The following is an 18,362-nucleotide window of genomic DNA, read 5'->3' as shown; positions in this document are numbered from 1 at the left end:
GCTGGGAATGAGTAGTGAATTAACGACTTGCCGATTGGCGGACCGCGTTAAGGTAGTCAAGCCATTTAAGCGCAAAGTCACGCGAAACTGCGACCGTGAAACACGCGGGCATGTCAGAGAAGCTTTTCCATGAGCTTACGCTTCTATACTGGGTATTTGGTTAATCACTAACGTCAAAGTGTAGGATTAATGCATTTGATGTAAGCGAGAGAAAGTAAGCGACAGAACCGTCATTTAAGTTACTTGGATACACTAGGATGATCGCAAACGTTGACTGATCGAAAATTTAGACAAACAATTTTTTTATTTTTTAACTGTTATCTTTATTATTATTCTACTTATAATACTTATAATATAGGATAAATATATTATTTGTCGCTTTAGAAATAGGTTGAAAAATGATGATATGAAAGATGAATTTGGATGTAGAAGGTTAAAGAGAATGGGAGGGAAAGAAAGAGAAAGAAAGAATCGATTGTAGAGAACGGAGTGAGAAAGGAAGAACGAATGGAACCAACGGAAACTTTTCCCGTGCAAAGTACCACGAGTACTGGCTGGAGGTTATGAAATTCTGATGGCTCATAAAATGTAAGAAAATTTACAGACTTTCGTCCTTCCTCTTCTCCCTTCTCTTGCACTCTTTTCTTCTTCATCCTCTTCGGCATAGTTCTGTTGGTAGTGCTTCAGCTGTCGTCATCTTCGTAGGATGAGCGAAAGGACCGACGGTAGTTGCAGAGCCTGGGAAGAGGGCTGGTGACATAAAGTTTGAAACTGGTGGTAATCGATTTTTCTTGGAAAAGAGACGTTTCTCATGTGTTTTTTGTTCGCTTCAGTTTTCTTCCAGTCTCATTCTTATCTTCTATTAAAGAATATCATTTCACTTTTAGAGAAAGGTGAAAACATTTAATATTAATTTCGATGATTGCGATAATTCGTTTAAGGAAAAAAGCAATTTTTCTTTTTAGTTTACTTGTTAATTTAAACCCTTAGAAAATTAGGTATATACGAAGTGGCAGAGAATTTCAAGATCGTCTTCCTTGGTCGACATTCGCCAATCTCATGCGTATAATTATGTATAACGTCGACGACAGCGACGATGGCGAGCTGAGGTCTGAGATAGTAGTTACGTTGGTATTGGTGTTAGTGTTAGCGACGATGGTGGCGGTAGTGCTGGCTCGCCGCTCAAAATACGTCTAAATATTAATGAGCTGTCCTTGCCTACGGCGAAGTACCTTCGCTCGAACATTCACGCTTTTCTCGGGAAAATGCACGAATGTTTGTCCCTGTTAAAATACGTGCGAACAAGGGAGAAAGAGATAGAAAATTTTAATATGAGAAGCAAGTCATTTTGGAAATATCTGCCGAAAAGAACGAACGAACGAACGATTTCTTTGTTTTATTTTTATGCAGAAAAGCTATCGTTGTCGTTTCGTGCTTCATAGCTCGTGTAACTGCAATTGCCCCTGATAATTACGTCGACGTCTCATTTCTCTCTCCTATTTGCCTTTACTCCGAAGAAGAAGTCTCTCTCTCTCTCCCTCTCTCTCTCTCTCTCTCTCTCTCTTTCTCTTTCTCTCTCTCTCTCTTCTATTTTCTCTCCGTATTTCAAGTCTCTTTACGAGATTAGCACTTGTCCTGACAGCACTAATTCGTTTCTATTTCTCCTCGTCTGTCTTTCTCTCCCTGTCTCTCTCCATGTCTGGTTCCTTCCTTCGCTATCCAGCAGCGGATGGCTGAAATAAAGAGGTGCACGAGACGATAAAGAGAAGCACCGAGAATAGAAGGAAGAGAAGGATGGGAAAAGGGTTGACAGGAAGAAGTTACCTGATAGTTAATACAAAGACTGTCATGTAAGATGTGCCGTCAAGCAGGAGCTTTCCTCTTCGTTCTCCTCTTCCTTCTCGTCCTTTATTTCTCCTATCTTTCTCTCTCTCTCTCTCTCTCTCTCTCTTTCTCTCTTTCTCCTTCTCCTCTATTTTCCAGCTACCCCTACTCTTCTTCTGTGCTGGCAGATCCTTTGGGACAGTTAATTGTGAGCGACAGTCGCAACGGGGGGAAAATCAACCTCACGTTCGAAAGGCTTCTCAAAACCTGTAGCCACGTCGTTTCCTTCTCTTTTAGGCTTCAACGTGCAGAGCTTTTAATTACACGTGATCGGGTTAGATATCAACAGTGCCGATATCAACGTCTCTAGTGTATTCTCGCGTCGTTATCTCTTCGTTCTGGAATAAAGAGTTGATTCGAAAAGGGTGGTGTCTACTCGAGGGACGTGCATTCGTGTTCGCTCATCTACTCTCCTCATCACTTTCTTCTTCTTCTCCAGCCGTCGGAGCAAAGAAGACGTAACCAAGCAGGAAGTTTACCTTTCGCCCAGCTAGCAGCGAACGTCTCTCGAAGAGCGAGCATGAGTCGGTAACTGTATTTACCATCTCTCGTAGGTACTTAATTTTGCTTTCGGAATTAAGTCAGGGGATGCAGAGTAGAATCGGTGGATGGTTAGGGTGACGAGGAAATAGCGTAGGTGTTGGCGAAAGGTATGAGTTGGTGAGTCAGTGATCGGAATGCTATGGTGTTAGTGGCACACTGAAATACCGGCGATATGCTCTCTCATTCGAGGAAATGGAGGAAACTTTGCTCGAGTATTTTCCCGGGACTGTCTCTCACAATTAGAATACTCTTGGGAGCGAGAGCCGGGGCCTCCTTTGCTGTCCTCATCTCTGGTGCTCGAAGTTAGTAAACGCAAAATAGTAATGTACAAATAGGGCCTATTACGGACCAAGAGTCGTCCACGATTTTCCGAAAATAGCGAAATCTAAGAGCAGAGAAGGAGAGAGAGAGAGAGAGAGAGAGAGAGAGAGAGAGAGAAAGTGGGGAAGGAGAAGAAACGAAGTTGAAAACCAAGAAGTGGATGAGTTATCGTATCTTGGGAACATAACCTTCTTTTTACGAAGTATCCAATGCAAGGTCGTGGGAGTCTATAAATCCAAAGGATTTCTTAAGATATAGAGAAATAATATTGTTCGGTCACGAGTTAATACAAAAACTTTTCGAGAGATTACTCTGAAAAAAAGGCAATCCCTTCTCATACTGGAGCCTATTGCATTTTATTTATTTTTTCTTGTTGTCTTTTGAGTTGAAATAGATATTTATCTTTTGCAATACAAGCTCTCGCGCGTAGCAACGATCCTATTTTCGAAGTTCCCCTTGAGAGAAGGAACTGCATCGTGAAGGAATCGCGTGACGTGAAATTCGATGGTTCCTTCGGACGGACGGCTCTCTTGGAATAGTTGGTTATCGGCCGAGTGTCGAGCCGTTTCAGTGTATGTCTTTAGAAAAGCATTAGTGTCCGGAATTAATTGATCGCGGAAGGGAAGTGGATATCTGCGAGCCTACATGTTCCTATCTCCCTCTCTTTCTCACTCTTGTGTGCACTGGCGTTCTCTGTCTCTTTCTCTTTGCCTTTCTCCACTGTTTGCCGCTCGGGACGGCTGCGAGTGCGGGGTAATATCGGTACTAGTCTGTGCCAGTCGATGAGCCACTCGCCGCCCTTCTCTCCGCCCTTCGAGCTCCACTTGCATTGCTTCCTACACGAGATCGTGCTAAGCGTAACGATATAATCCGATACCGCGTTTCGCGTGGCATTCCACGCTCTCTTTCTCTCTCTCTCTCTCTCTCTCTCTCTTTCTCTCTCTCTCTCTTTTTCTCTTTTATCTCCCTTCCTTATTTGTTTATTTTTATTAAAGTACTCGTCTCCCATATGTTCTACATAGGGAGAATTTTTTCGATAGAATGAACCAACGTAGTAGGTACGTTTTAAAGGGGAAATATCCATTGCAATACTTTTGGCAATTTCTTCGACATTGTCTTTTTCGAGAACTCAGATATTCTTCCGAATTCTCGAGAATTGCCAAGGCTAAAGAGAGGAAGGCAACGGTTAGAAGCGTTTGTTTGAGGAGGTCGAAGGCCGAGGGTTATTAAGCTCGGGCCACAGACCACATCAGAGCCGAGCAGAAAAGCCCCTTGGCATATTCACCTAACCTATAACCCTTCTTCTCTTCTCTCGTAACGATCCCTCTCTTGCATATCTATCATAATTCACCATGCTTCGAAGCTATGATGAGCTCTATTTCGGGGATTTATTGATTTTCTTGACAATTCTTCCGATTTTTATGATCAATTGGGATAATGCAAAAATCCGAAAATAAGCTGATAACCAAAACCAATCGAGTTTGGTTAAATATTCGATGAAAAAGCAAACTCGAAAGGAAACACTCTCGTTGATATAAGCGGTTAGCCTGTTCGAGTGAGTAGACTTGATATTCTGCAGATATGTTTCTAAGGCATGCAAGAGCAATCACGAGGCCTTATGTGGTAGTGGTGATAGTGATGGTAGTGGTTGAAGGATGAATGACGCTGGTAGGCGCATAAGCAACGTCACTTACACTCGTTCGACGTAATGGATACGCAAGTTTAACGTCATCTTATGGCGCTGTCTATCTTTCTCCCATACATTATTACTATCTCTTTCTCTCTCTCTCTCTCTCTCTTTCTCTCTCTCTCTCTCTCTCTCTCTCTGTCTCTTTCTCCTTCTCTCTATATCATTTCTCTCATCTCGTTTTCGCAAGAGCATTAGCAGATATCTTTACGTACAGCGCTCGGTTTCTCTATCCTCGCGAATCTGCCTGTAGGCGCATTCTGAACCTCAAGAATGCCAAGATCCGACGTGATAAGTGGTTAAACGGTAGTAACTAAACGGAGTAACGTGTTTTCATGAAATTTGAGAAGTAAAAGCGAAGCTCTCGCGGTCGAATGCGTGATTTTTTACGCCTTTCTTGTTTTTACGATCGTTCTTCGACAAATAATGATGGTAGAAAAGTTGCTAATCGATTAACGCGACTATTTTTAGCTTCGCTTTTTTTCGGTGAATTTAAATTGTTCGTAATGAAGAAAGAAAAGAAACGAGACATGCTATCGAAAAAGAGTTTCTATTGCTCCGTAAAAGAATAATGGCGACGATACTTGTAAAGGTAGAATTATCAGCGTCGGGTCGATATGAAGCACAATGGAACAGCAAAACTTATTTTTTACGACGATAGATATGCGAAGGGTATAGAGACATTATAGTATATAATTCTTTTGCACCGTGGAAAAATTCGAGCATCAACTTTCTAAAGTTTATACGACAATATCATGAAAATCGAAACAACAAATAATTTCGATATAATTTATTATCTAATGAAATAAAGTAATTTTGTTTTTTTTTTGTTGATAAGTTACGAATCGTATATCCTTATTGAACAAGAAAGTATTTTTGTGTCAATGTAAAAGTGTCTTCGCTACATACTTCTGTATAATGCGAACGATATTGTTAACAACTCGGACTGCTTTAAATTATGCCCGCTGGGTAATTACAGGAAGACACATGACATTCGTGTATGGCGATAATTAATTTTCGCAATTATGTCCGCCTGCGTCGTACCCCTTTCTCCTTCTATCGCTTAGCTATGCTCATTCCATCTTCCCCTCTCTCTCTCTCTCTCTCTTTTTCTCTCTTTTCAGCTACGTTCGTTCCACCTTCCTCTCTTTCTCTCTTCTTTCCCGTTCACCCTCTTTTCGTTTCCACCCATTATCAGACTCGAAGAAATTATAAATTATATGTTTAATGTTTTAAGACTAATTACAATATTTTCCTTCTGATTTCAGGTAAATACCACGTCGTCTAGAAAAATTCGCGTTGCAAAATAGAAAGTTTCTATTTCCACTGAAACATCTTTTATCATCAGGCGGTAAGTGAACGAATAAATAACTCACAAAAAATTACGAAAGAAACATTATCCGGTGGACCAATAGTATTCGATTTACATGGACTTGTCGAGAAAGAAAAGAACGTTAACGTTAGGCGGAAAACGCAAAGGGGTCGAAATTGGCTCAGTTACGTTGGCTCGCAAGAATCGGTGGTGAGAGAAGAGGGAGGGGACAAGGGGCTTAGTCTTGGGAGTAAATTAGTAATTAGAAATCTGATATAGGTAAGGTAAGTCGGTGTTGTTTCGGCATTGCGTGGCTCTCTCTGCGTCGCGTGGACTTCTGCGACAGGCTGTGCCTCGCGTGACCCGACGCCCCCATTGTATGTGGGGGCGGCCGGTGGTTGAGGGCTGCCGCTCGAAGGGTGCTGGCCCGTGCTGCGAGAAAGAGGAAAGGGCCAGGGCGTCCTGGAAAACGTAAGGGATGACAATTATGCCCTACAGGTAATTACCAGGTTGCGGCTAAACGGAGCGGGCGCACCGGGTCACCCTTCCATCGCGGCACTGAAACGTGAGCTTTCACCAGAAAATCATGGCCTTAAAAAGCGTCACGCTCTTTCTCTTTCTCCTTTCTTTCTTTCTATTCGTTCGAGCCCTCTAATTTATCGCGGTTTCAACTGTTTTCTTTCTTACTTTTCTCTTTTTTATGAAAGTTCGATGGTAATAATAATGTGTCGATTGTTTTTAATGTAGGTGTCTCTTTTTTCTCATATACAAGATAAATTTTATATATTTCCATTTCCACGATAATATACTTGTATAATTGCACACCACGACTTATTTCTTCTTTTTTCTCTTTCTCTTTCTCTTTCTCTCTCTCTTTCTCTCTCTCTCTCTCTCTCTCTCTCTCTCTCTCTCTCTTTCTTTCTTTCATCTCTTTTATGGTTATTTTATAAACGCTGTAAACTACCTATCCCGATGGTGGCACGTACTACCGCAGTTACAAACTTTTGCTTTAAGGTAACCTGCCACCTCTATAGTAGTTTATATTTACTTTCGGTTTTATATTCGCTGTACGCATATACCGTCATGATTTATACACGCATTAGGAACTTAGAGTCATATAGAGTCACTTAGAGGAAATATCAATAAGCAAGCGCGGGTCAAGGAAGTCACGTTAGTTATGTTATCGTTCATTCACCGTGATATTTTACTGAGTAAAATTGTTGCTCGGAAAAATAATTTGAACACAAAATGTATTCTTTCCAATCAGCATGAAAGATAAACTATCAATCTTTGTAAGATCTTTGAATCGTTTTCTCATTAAAGAATTGTAGAAGGAGCGAAGAACATAGCATGAAAATTGTCGTCTTTCATTGTTCCCCCTCAGGAGCAACGATCGTTCGCGAAATTAACCACAAATGTGTGTTATTTCGCCAGATACGTCGAAACGCGTACCTTTCTCACCGTATACATTTGGCATGCATTATGAACGGCAACCCTGTTGAGGCGGGCGCCGCCTGACGCTCATTTCGCACGCGCCTTTTCCCACGTGCTTGTAAGCCACGTAGTTTACTTGGATATCTACGTATAGTTCGCGACGAATACGTATAAAAGACTAACGTTGAAGAATATCGTCATAGCTAGGATCGGTCGTCTCTTTCACCTTTAGTACATCGAAGCATCCCTTCCTCTTTTTCCACTACCATCACCACACTACAACCACCACCACCACCACTACCATTTGTCGTGTCGCGGGGCCACGTGTCCTTCAAGGGTGAGTATATGTAAGTAAGTCGTTGTTTACAATCAGTGCGTTTTAAACCTTGGCACGCTTTAGTTCGACTTATAGGAACGTTCGTAACATTATCTATCGCGAGAATCGATTCGTTCGAACAACAATTTTCGAGGATTATCATTCTTAGACACAACAGTGAAATTCATAGATTCACGTAAGTACGGAGAGAGTTTTCTAAGCATGCTAGCTAGCTACCTACTCGAGCAGTATTCGTAGACATGGTTTTGTTTCGTGCGACTGTGTTACCGATCGAAGTCACTTCGAGGGAAGCTTAAAAATCGAGAAAAAGAACGGTGAGAGCGGTTAGCGCGATGTCGTGTCACTCGAATGCCGGTCGCATGCCGAACGGAGAATTATGCTCGAGTGGATGGAGTTCGAGTGCCAAACACGTATATAGTTACTATAGGAGGAGTGATGTTCGCATGACGGATGTCGATTCGATAGCTCGATTTCGCTGCTCGGTAATTTCGACGCTTTCACGGAAGTCACGGAGAAATTTTACACCGATCGATGCACGTTAGCCTTTCCATACAGATATAGAAATCTTGCGAAGTTTTTCTTTATATTTTCCTTTGTATTTTATTTCGGAATGTCTTATCAATACATAAGATAATATTTGAGTTTCGTGAATGATATAGTCAGGCGTTTCTCTTTGCGTGATTGTGAGAGGAGGAGAAGAAAAGGCTTGCGCTCTGTTTCTAAGAGCGGAATCGCGAGCTTGCACGGTCATTATAAAGCCATTAATCATACAAATAGGCCGAAGAGAAGGGAGAGTCGAAGGAGGCACGGACGAGCGTCATGTAGCTACAGGTCGACGCAGGACGGTCAAGTCGAGTGAATTATCGATAAGATAGACCAGTCGAGCCTTTCCCTTTGGGTTTCCTGCAGCCAGACTGGCGATATACTTCGTGTCTATCAATTATTCGATCTGCGTGTGCACCCTTGATCGTCCCTCTAAAACATACCTTCCATCGTGGACTACTCGTGTTCTCGTATTCTTTTGAAATAAGCCATGAACATCGAGTCTGCCTTTAATTGGAAAACGTTTTCGTTCGATTTACCTATTATGCCATTTTTCATACTAGAAAGATGGGAAGAATAATTTTTAAATAGCGGATTTAAACAAAAATAATGACTGATTTATTTCTTCAATATGTCCTTATAGCATTATTTCACGCGGACTTGATTTTCTTTATTTCGAATCTGTCGATAGGAAGGGAAATTTCTTGAAAAACAAAGAAATAATTATATTGATCATTTGGACACATGTGTACAAGAATAACAGCAATTTTCATTGGGTTTGATACATTGTGCCGCCACGCTATTCAATATCTATTTTGCTTTTTCGATTTTTTCGGTTAATTTCTCCTATTTCGGCCAGCCTTGATTGTTCTTCCTTGGATATTGCTTATGACGATTTAATACATACATTCGATGATAAATACATGAACATTTGAATCAATCATATTAAAAAGAACATATTAAAATAAGAAAAAAAAGAACAAATGAACGAAGAATTTATTTAGCTCATTGAAAAGACAACGAAACATGGATTACACATCATACCATAGATTCGCAAGTTCCCACATGCCTTCGACCATTTCTGCGAAATTTGATGATCACTAATATCTGAAATAAGATATTGTTTCACGGAGGATCTTCATGAATTCGTACAGTCCCTTAAATTTTTGAAATCAACTTTGGCAATAAGTGGTTGAAACATAACATAATATAATTACTTGTTTTTTTTTTATTCTCTGGCTTCTTTTCTCTTCTTATCGATATTATTTTTTTTAGTATCTTATGATGTTTTAATTTGGGCTTTTGCAAAGTTGCGCGAATAGAGATTAAATTTGAGAGGGTCTTTATATTTTTTATCTTCCATAAGTTTATTATGTTTCTTTTTATTTTTACCTTTTTATGTTTTTTTTCATTTAGCCATAGTATTTTTTGCGAAATTTTGAACATATCATGGAATAAAAAACATTTTTCTCTCTTTACTATTGAAAACGTAAAACAGTATCACGAACTCGCGAAAAAATTTGTGTTATATATAGAGCTGATTCTATAGATGATTCTATATGGAGAAAGTGATTCTAGGAATATAGAGAGGGAAATTTTGATGTCAAATATTTTATAAAAGTATATTAAAGCCAACTGATTACAATAAAACTTTATTAAAATAACAGGAGAAGTGTCACTTTTAAAGCGAAATATACTATTTGTATACGTGAAGTTAATAATGGTATGAAAAAAGCGATTTTCCACCAATAAGCGAAGAAAATAGAACGGATAAATGTCACAATCTAATACATTGTTATGTTGTGAAAATTGTTGAGACATATATAATACACCCTTGTAGATTCGGTAAACACTAAACTTTTTTACTGCAATTAAATGTTTATTTTTTTGTTCGCTATATAGATTTTATAGACAAACGTGGTTAAGATGCCATGGCTGATGCTTATTTATAATTTAGATATCTCTGTGAATATTTAGTTTTTCTGAATATCTTAAACTGGGTAATAAACTTAAAGGGCAGATTCCTAGGCAAAACGATTTATGACGCTTATCTTAAAATTACTTTTGAAATATCCGTTTTTTAGTCGTAACATAAGGCGATCATTTTGTATGAGGGACCACGTGAAATTGTTCAGACAACTTCGAGTCTAACAATTTGGACACATCTCTGATCAATGAAAAGTTATTTCTTTCCTTTTCTTTTCTTTTTTATATTTAAAATCTTCTTACGTATCTTTCCCTTTCTTTTCCTTTTTCATTTTCTCAGAGCGTTTTCCTAGGTAGATAGTTAAGAGCATATAGTACTCTCAATAGTGCCACTGGCAGATTCAACAAAGATATTACAAAATGACAAATGACAAAAAATTAATTGAATTGAATTCGTGAACATATAGTGCTATATAATTTATTAAATGAAGAAATATATGGGTAGTAAATTTAAAGATGAAATTTGAATTTAATTCGGAAAAGAATCAAATAAAACAAATAAGTTTAAAATTATTGTTATAATTAACAATATATTTCATAAACACATATACGTAAAATATTTCGAATTCCTATATCTGACATAAAGTATTTGGTAAAAATTTCATTTAGATCAAATGCTTTTTCAACAGTTTCTCCTTATCTAAGTAAATTTTCAAAAAAAATTTCTTTATTTTCTGCGGTACTAGAAGATAGAAATAATTGTTGACATGTTGCCATTAAATTTTATGATAAAATTATCTAAAACACATCTATTGAAAATTATAAAATCAATATATTCTGATTTAACATGAATTCTTCGATTATAAATTTGAAATTTTTGTCTTAAAATTCCAAAAGGATTTTCAGATAGACTTTTAACATTGCTCAATCGATAGCTGAAAACTCTTCTAGCGTCATTTAATTAAATAACTTAGAAATAATTTTAAAAGATATTTTTTTCAAAGAAAGCACTTTGTCTTTTACAATTACGTACGATACTTTGTATATAACGTAACTTGATAGAAATGCTTCTTCCGGTATATTCAGTGTTCCAGTTTCTAGTGCTTGGCCTAGGTTTGAATGAGTTAACTATTCTTGCTATATGAATCAATATCGCATAACAGCTATGAAATTATGGCGTGTGTTCACTAAATCTAGTGTTTACTAAACCACAGAAAATGTTTGTAATTATAATATAAGTATCTAGTATTTACAGGAGTTTTTATAACAATGTGTTTTCCGTTTATCGCTTCTATGTAGTTAGAAAACTTCTACACAAATTCTTAAATTCAGATGTTTTTGTTCTTTTTATCATTCATTTTTGAATTCTGTCATTAAATTCTAGTTTAAAACTCTACAAGTTTTTGATACTATATGTAAATCGTACTAAAAGAATCCCCTTTAACTAAAAATCTGAAATATAATAATTTGTATCATTACAATCATTGAAGGTGAATAATTTTATACATATATGTGTTTACATTGATTTATAGCTCAAGAATGCAAAATATGATGGAACAGCGTCTATGATACTTATAGAAAATAAATCAAGAAATTAATAATTAAAAGTGATTAAATTGGTGCTTTACAAAAGAAATATAAATATGTTGATCAATTGTCATTTTTATAAAGTTATTTCCATGAAAGAGAAACTGTTACAAATATTAATTGCAGTTCTGCGGTAAATGATATAATAGAAGTTTTAACTTGCGAAGAAAAAAATAATTTGGAAAAAGGATTTGTTGATGAAGGAAATGCAATTTGTTGATGCAGTGATTGATAACGTGTTCATGAAGAAATAGAAAGTGATAGAACTTTTAAAAACAAGAAAGTATTAAAGTCGTAAGAGCAACATCATTAAAAAAGAAAGAAAAGAATTTGTACGTTTTCCAACCTGAGAAATAACAAAATAAAACAATTGAAAGTAAGCTCGTCGATTTTTATGAAATATATTTTACAAAATATGAGTAAAAAGTATTAAAGTCGACTGATACTGTAGATTCATTTTTAGCTGGAATGGTGCCAATTTCGAAAACTTATCATATTATTTGAATTTGATAAAAACACAAATATTTTAAATTATTCAAAGATATGAATTAAGAATGATAATGGATAATCAAAATATTCCATCGATCCTATCAATTTTTCTATCCTCACTGTTTTCTTAGAATGAGATAACAACATTACACAGTGCATAAGTAAATTCCAACAAATACACATTTCTTGATATTTTACTTTAAGATTACTCTACTTTATATTAAGACAAATAAAGGGAATATTGGAATAATAAATACTGCTTTTATTATTAACCGCAAACAAACAGGCAGTTGTTCTTTTAATATAATTGATTTTCTCCATTATGCATCGTTTTTTTAAGATCAAATCCAATTTTCTTTAGAAGTAAATCAATTGAATACTTTAATATTCTAAAGCATATGACAAATTTTGTTTCGTCATTTATAAGTTCTTTATATAATGTAACAAATTCTTTTTCAACTTCTTGTTTTTTTCAAGCTTTTGTTTTAATATTTACATAACAGAAGTGCAATGATACACAATACCTCTAATGTAAATTTATTAATTTATTTTATTTTCAATTTAGTGATTAAAAGGTAATAGTGAATAGATGAACACGATACAATAGATTTATATCTATCATAGTATATTGAACTGATTTGCGAAGATTTTCTTCTGTGGACTTCCAAAATATTAAAGATTCGGATAGACGAAGCGATAGAAAATCTTTTTTGCTAATAGAAAAAAGATTGGAATTTTATATTGTTATCAGAATTGCGTTGCGTTAAAGTTAGGAATATTGATAAGTGTGAGGATTTAATTTTATTATTAGAATTCTATTGCATTCTCCTCTTGTCTTCAGTTCTTATCATAGACAAAAGACTTTCGTTATCAGAATTCTGTCGGTCATTTCAAAACATCGTTAACGACAATGTTTAACAAAACATCGATCTCAGATACAGAGAAAATATAACGGACTGAATGTAAATGTGTGAACGTGTTGAACTATATATAGTTGTGTTAAAATCACTGTGGCCGAATAATCGAAACGGAGAAAGAACGGAGATTGAACTGAAATGTGTAAATCGAGCTTTAATTAAAATTTTTCGAATCCTATCGAAATCTTTTAACTTGAAATTCATTATTTTCGATCGATCTCGTATAGACATGATGTATTATACTTCATTTTAAGAAGATCTTTTCAAGAAGGCTAACTGGTAATTCAGTGGGACGTTGCCTGAACGTTGCGTAGCAATATTATCGGATAAAATAAGTCATTAAGTCGTCGGCGTTATACGAATAAGAAGACGTTCTTGGCCCTCCTTTGGAACGACTTGGTTAAGGTGGATGAGGACGGAAGATGGGTGGTAGGAATAGAGCTGGGGGTGGAGAATGAGCGAGAGTCGAGGGTCGGAGGCGGGGATTACCCATCCGACCGAAAGGAGATTCCACTAAGCTTTCAGATTTTACCCTCTTAACCGACCAAGGATTATAAAACGCAAATACGTCCCTTGATTAGTGAGGATAAAGTAAACATTGGCTCCTTCGTGCAGCTATTACTCGTGCGGAATACACTTCATGCGACGTTTCAGTCTTTGAAATGACTTCACGTTGCAAATTTGACAGCAATACTTTCACGATAATGATTTTTCTACTAACATTACGGCTAGAGACATTTACGTATATAATCACAACGGATTTGGTTTGATAAAAAAGAGTCGAAAGTTTCCTAGACTGAAATGGGGAAAGAGAAAGAAAAAGAGAGAGAGAGAGAGAGAGAGAGAGAGAGAGAGAGACAGGAGTGCTTCATACACGATGATGGATCGAGCGAAACGCGGCCAGCACCGAAATTCGATATAATTTCGAGGGTAATTTCGAGATAGCCACTTTACGCGGATAAACTGTGGTAAGATAGAAGTTTAGAGCGTAGGGAAGCCTCAAGCATCCTACGGAAGTCTGGCTCTAATTAAGCGCCCTCCTCCCTGCCGTCGCCGCGACTCCTTCACTCATCATCTTTCATCTCGCTCTGCTTCTTCCGCCCCCCCCCTTGTCTCTTCCTCCCACTCACCCCATCGCTCCCTGTTAACCTTTCTCTCTCTCTCTCTCTCTCTCTCTCTCTCTTCGCAACGTTCTCGCGAAGGTATGAGATGAAGGCAAGCATCCGTCCCGCGTGTTATCATATTCCTGATTGTTATGTCTTCGCTGACGATACCCTACTGCTCGTATTCCCTATCTTTTCCTTCATCTCACTTCTCCCTTCCAACCTCTTTCTCCTTATAACTTAACCAGTTCGATAACTTTCATTCTTTCTCTCTCTCTCTCTCTCTCTCTCTTTTTCTCTTTCTCCCGTCCTCTTTATTCCAATCTATCTTGCTCCTTCATGGCTGCCTGAAAATACGAGAGAGCACGAGTTCCTAATTAAATTCCACTCTTTCCTAGCGTGCCTTTTTTTAGGTTTTCTCAACCGCACCTTAATTGCGCGGGAATCGAGATGGTTGCGGGCTCTCGTCTCGCTACTTTCTACTGATCCTCTTGCCTCGTTTTTCCCACCCTATACTTCGACTCTTATCTCCTCTTAGCCCATTCTCTTAATTGGCGCATAATTATGTAAACAATTTTGACGTTGTTCGTTGGTATCTCCTTTGATTTTGAAAGAAAATGAATTCAAATTCGAATCGATTGCTAAGTAATTCGAGAATTCAAATCGATATATTATCGTGACATATTAAAGTAAACGGTGGAAAGTGAAAAATGACTTTGGAGAAAAACCATTTCGCGACTTATTTATGGTGGATCGCAAAGAATCGAGGGGTCGAACAGGTGGGATTGTTTTGAGCGAGAAAAGGTAGAGAGAGAGAAAGAGAGAAAGAGAGAGGGAGAGAGAATGAGAGAGAAAGAGAGAGAGAGAGAGAGAGAGAGAGAGAGAGAGAGAGAGAGAGAGAGAGAGAGAGAGGTCTTTCGGGGATGGAGAACCGCCTGGTAGGTGGGGTGAGCCGTGCTTGCGGCAACATTATCTAAAATTCAAGCTGTAATTACTTTGCTGGGCGGCGCTCCGCTTGATTTATAGTCATCGCGCGATGCAGCTGCGTGGGTGTAAGTAATTAAAAATGTACCATCGCGTGGTATGGTGCTCCTCATACCACGAAGAAAGACGGTACGAAACGAGACTCCCGTAGAGGGTGGTGCGAGAGTGCCAGGGGTTGCTTCTTTTCTCGAGTCCAGGTACCACCAGCCGACGTTTTAACAGAAATGATTGGCGGTGAAGAATTAACTCGATGCTACGTTGAAAAAACTCTTTATTCTCGTTAGTTAACATTTTTGGAAATGATGCTCATGGACAACACTCTTTATATCTTTCTTTTGAAAACTCATTAACTTTCAGTTGTTCGAGGAGAGATTCGAATTTGTAAGGAAGATCGATAGCGATTAACCGCTATGTCTAACCTGTACAAGAACGATCAAGTTGAAACTGGCCCCAACGTCAGCTATGCCCGGTTAGTTGGCACAGTCTCCAAGTTAATTGGCCATTCATGGTTAATTTAGTCTGGTGCTAGGTCGTAAGGCGATGGAAACGACCCTTCGACTCCCCACGAGACCGACTCGTTGATTCCGTATTCGTCTCGTGACGGAAAGGGTTCGAATACGACTGATATCCTTTGGTGCAGGACAATTTTCAGTCAAATAATTCGTTATACAAGACAATAGATCGCTTTCTTCGTGGCATGCTAGCTGCCGTCTTTGCTGCAATCCCCCATCGGTGAAAACGTTTGTTCGATATTCGCTGCGCGTATTAATTAACCGGACATTAACAAGTGTACGAGTAAATGGTTCGTGACTGAAGAGAGGAGAAACTTGTGAATTGTAAGAGTTGTTACGATGATAGTGATTGCGAATGAGGATAGAAAGAGGAAAAGAAAGAAACGGAGGGTGAAAAGAGAGAGACAGAAGAGGATGAAATGTACATTAGAAAAAAACATTTTTCGTGGTGCAAAACAGTTTCGTTGGAAAATTTGGCCAATTTCGACTCAAACGATATGCTTTTATGTAATCATTGATAAAGCTTGCTTTACTAATTATAAACTCGAAATTCAAAAATTCTTATTCCTCAAAAAAAAAGTTTTAAGTTTTAAAGTTTTAAGTTTCGACAGCATTTTGTTAATCGTTCAATTTGTTACTTTCGACTATTTTTCTCCTTTGACTAACTTAGTAATGGTGAACCTTTTTTAGCAGTAAGTCAAAATCAAATAAAAAATTTTGTATTTACCAATTGTGGATCAAATGTTTGAACTTAATAATTTAAACAATAAAAACAAATTCTATATTTAATTTTTAAATCAATCTACAAATTAAAATTAAATAGTGCAATTTTATTTAAAATTAATATGAAATTTATTATTGCTTTTGGACGATAATTTTTGTATATTAGGATTGTTTTAACAATGTTATGTAAGTAGATAATTAAATTTCTTACACATTTTGATGTTTTATTAAAAATGTCAATATTCTACTAATTTAGTACATAATTTTAAGATTTGATATGTTTTATAAAAATCTGAAATTGTAACTTTTTAAAAATAATTTATAAAACCTTTAGTTAACCTTTTTAAAAATTCACGGATCACTTAAATTTCCCTCACGGGTCACAGGTTCGCCATCACTAGTCTACCCAAAACAAAAGAATATAATTTCTTGTTCCGTCATAGAAGGCTGTCTTCGACGAAATTCGAATTTGAATTCGTAATGGTCGCGGGCGCTTGGCCTCGCACGTCAGGGTCATAGAATTCAAGAACACCTCGGGGAGATTACTAATGCGAGCTAACTACGGACACAGAATCGGTGGCGTTAAGACGTCCTTCTCGTCGTTGTCGTCGTCGTCACTACCGTCTGAGGGTAGTTGGACCCAAAGAGACGAGCGCAACTTCCCACTCGTTATTGCATTCTCGTACGAGGGGATTTCGGAGTGAGAGATAGGGGTGCGAAACGATGGGAAAAGGAGAGATAGAGAGTGTTCCTGTGTTTCTATGTATGTCTATGTATGTATAAGAGAAAGAGAGAGAGAGAGAGAAAGAGAGAAAATTAGGTGAATCCAGGTGAACAGAGGACTACTAGACAAGAGAGAAGAGAGTTGCGTACGTGGTATTCGCGTTACCTATAATCAATTCCGAACGCGTCAGCCCACGAATGAAGTTCGCTCGACTCTTGCTTATCCAGCTTTCGTACGTGTTTCCTAAGCGCGATACCACAGCCAATGGACTCTTCCCACTTTCCACCAAGTTATTACTTGCTCGGTGAATCCGCGATTCCAGCACAGTCGCCGTTACTTCGTCTCCCTTCGCGCGAAAACACCAACTTTCGTGAGTTTCACCGCTCGACGAACGAGATAACTTTCTCGCCTTTACCAACACCCTTTGACCGTGAGCGCACTCATGATATCGACGATGGACTGTTATTCGATACGAATAGTCGAAATTGTCTCTCTTTTTGAAAAGTTCATCGAACTTGATGAATTCTTTTCTTTTCCAAGTTATTTATCTTCGATCGCTTTAGAAAATCAGAATCAATAATAGTTGATTTTATTCTTGAACGGTTCGTGTCTATGCAAGTTGATACAAGTGTTAGTATCCTTCTAAGGAAGATGAGAGAAACAGGATGGTGAAGACCCTAGACACCGCGATTCATGCGTTTGATGCTCTGCGAAGTTCCTTCTCCTTTCCACTTTGAGACCCTCGGACCCGATGTCGAGTCTGTCTCCACGCCGGACACGTTATCTCGTATCGACGAAGGAGAGGAGAAGATAGAGAGGGACCACTTTGGTAATCTTCGAGTTTACAAGACGCAAACAGCTTAGGTGGTAACGCTTCGATAAGATCCGAGTTCCTGCTCTTCCGATATACCGGCGATAGTCATCGTTAGGTTGCGGTTAAGACTTCTAAGTAAACTCACCAAGATGTCTCCTTTAGTATTAACACTCTCTCTCCTTTGATTTTCAATATATTCTAAAATATTTTTCTTTCATACAAATTTATAAAATATTTTACGATATTTTTTATCTTCTTATGTATACATGACATGTTCACAAAATTAGGGTTTGAGCAAATTAGGTAATCAGGACATTTAAAATCTAAAATATAATATATATATATATATATATATATATATATATCTTCGCAAAAGACAGGAAGGAAGGAAGGAAGAGAAGCGTCGCAGAGTCGTTAGGCATTTTTTCTGGAGGGCTCCAAGTGCGAGGGTGGAGGACTCGTTTTTCTGGTAACACGCAGCGATGAGGGGTCGTGTTTGCCGGTGGGTCACTCGGGAAAAAG

The 18,362-nt window shown here is 37.9% G+C and overlaps 1 protein-coding gene across 20 annotated transcripts in view; it reads left to right on the top strand.

Annotated features, from left to right (window-relative positions):
* Positions 1-18,362, top strand: part of LOC124422302 (mucin-5AC-like) — a 244,176-nt gene that overhangs the window by 99,465 nt on the left and 126,349 nt on the right. For 3 of the 20 annotated variants that reach the window (XM_046958582.1, XM_046958583.1, XM_046958581.1), the window contains exon 2: positions 5,704-5,786. The exons of the other annotated variants lie outside the window; for them this stretch is intronic. The gene's annotated coding sequence lies outside the window, so the exon portion shown is untranslated. The remainder of the gene's footprint in view (positions 1-5,703; positions 5,787-18,362) is intronic. 20 annotated transcript variants of the gene reach the window in all.

The sequence above is a fragment of the Vespa crabro genome, chromosome 2, assembly GCF_910589235.1.
Source record: "Vespa crabro chromosome 2, iyVesCrab1.2, whole genome shotgun sequence".
NCBI classification, from domain to species: Eukaryota; Metazoa; Arthropoda; class Insecta; order Hymenoptera; family Vespidae; genus Vespa; species Vespa crabro.
Note: the sequence above shows the minus strand (reverse complement) of the source record. Positions and strands in the feature narration are given on the sequence as shown.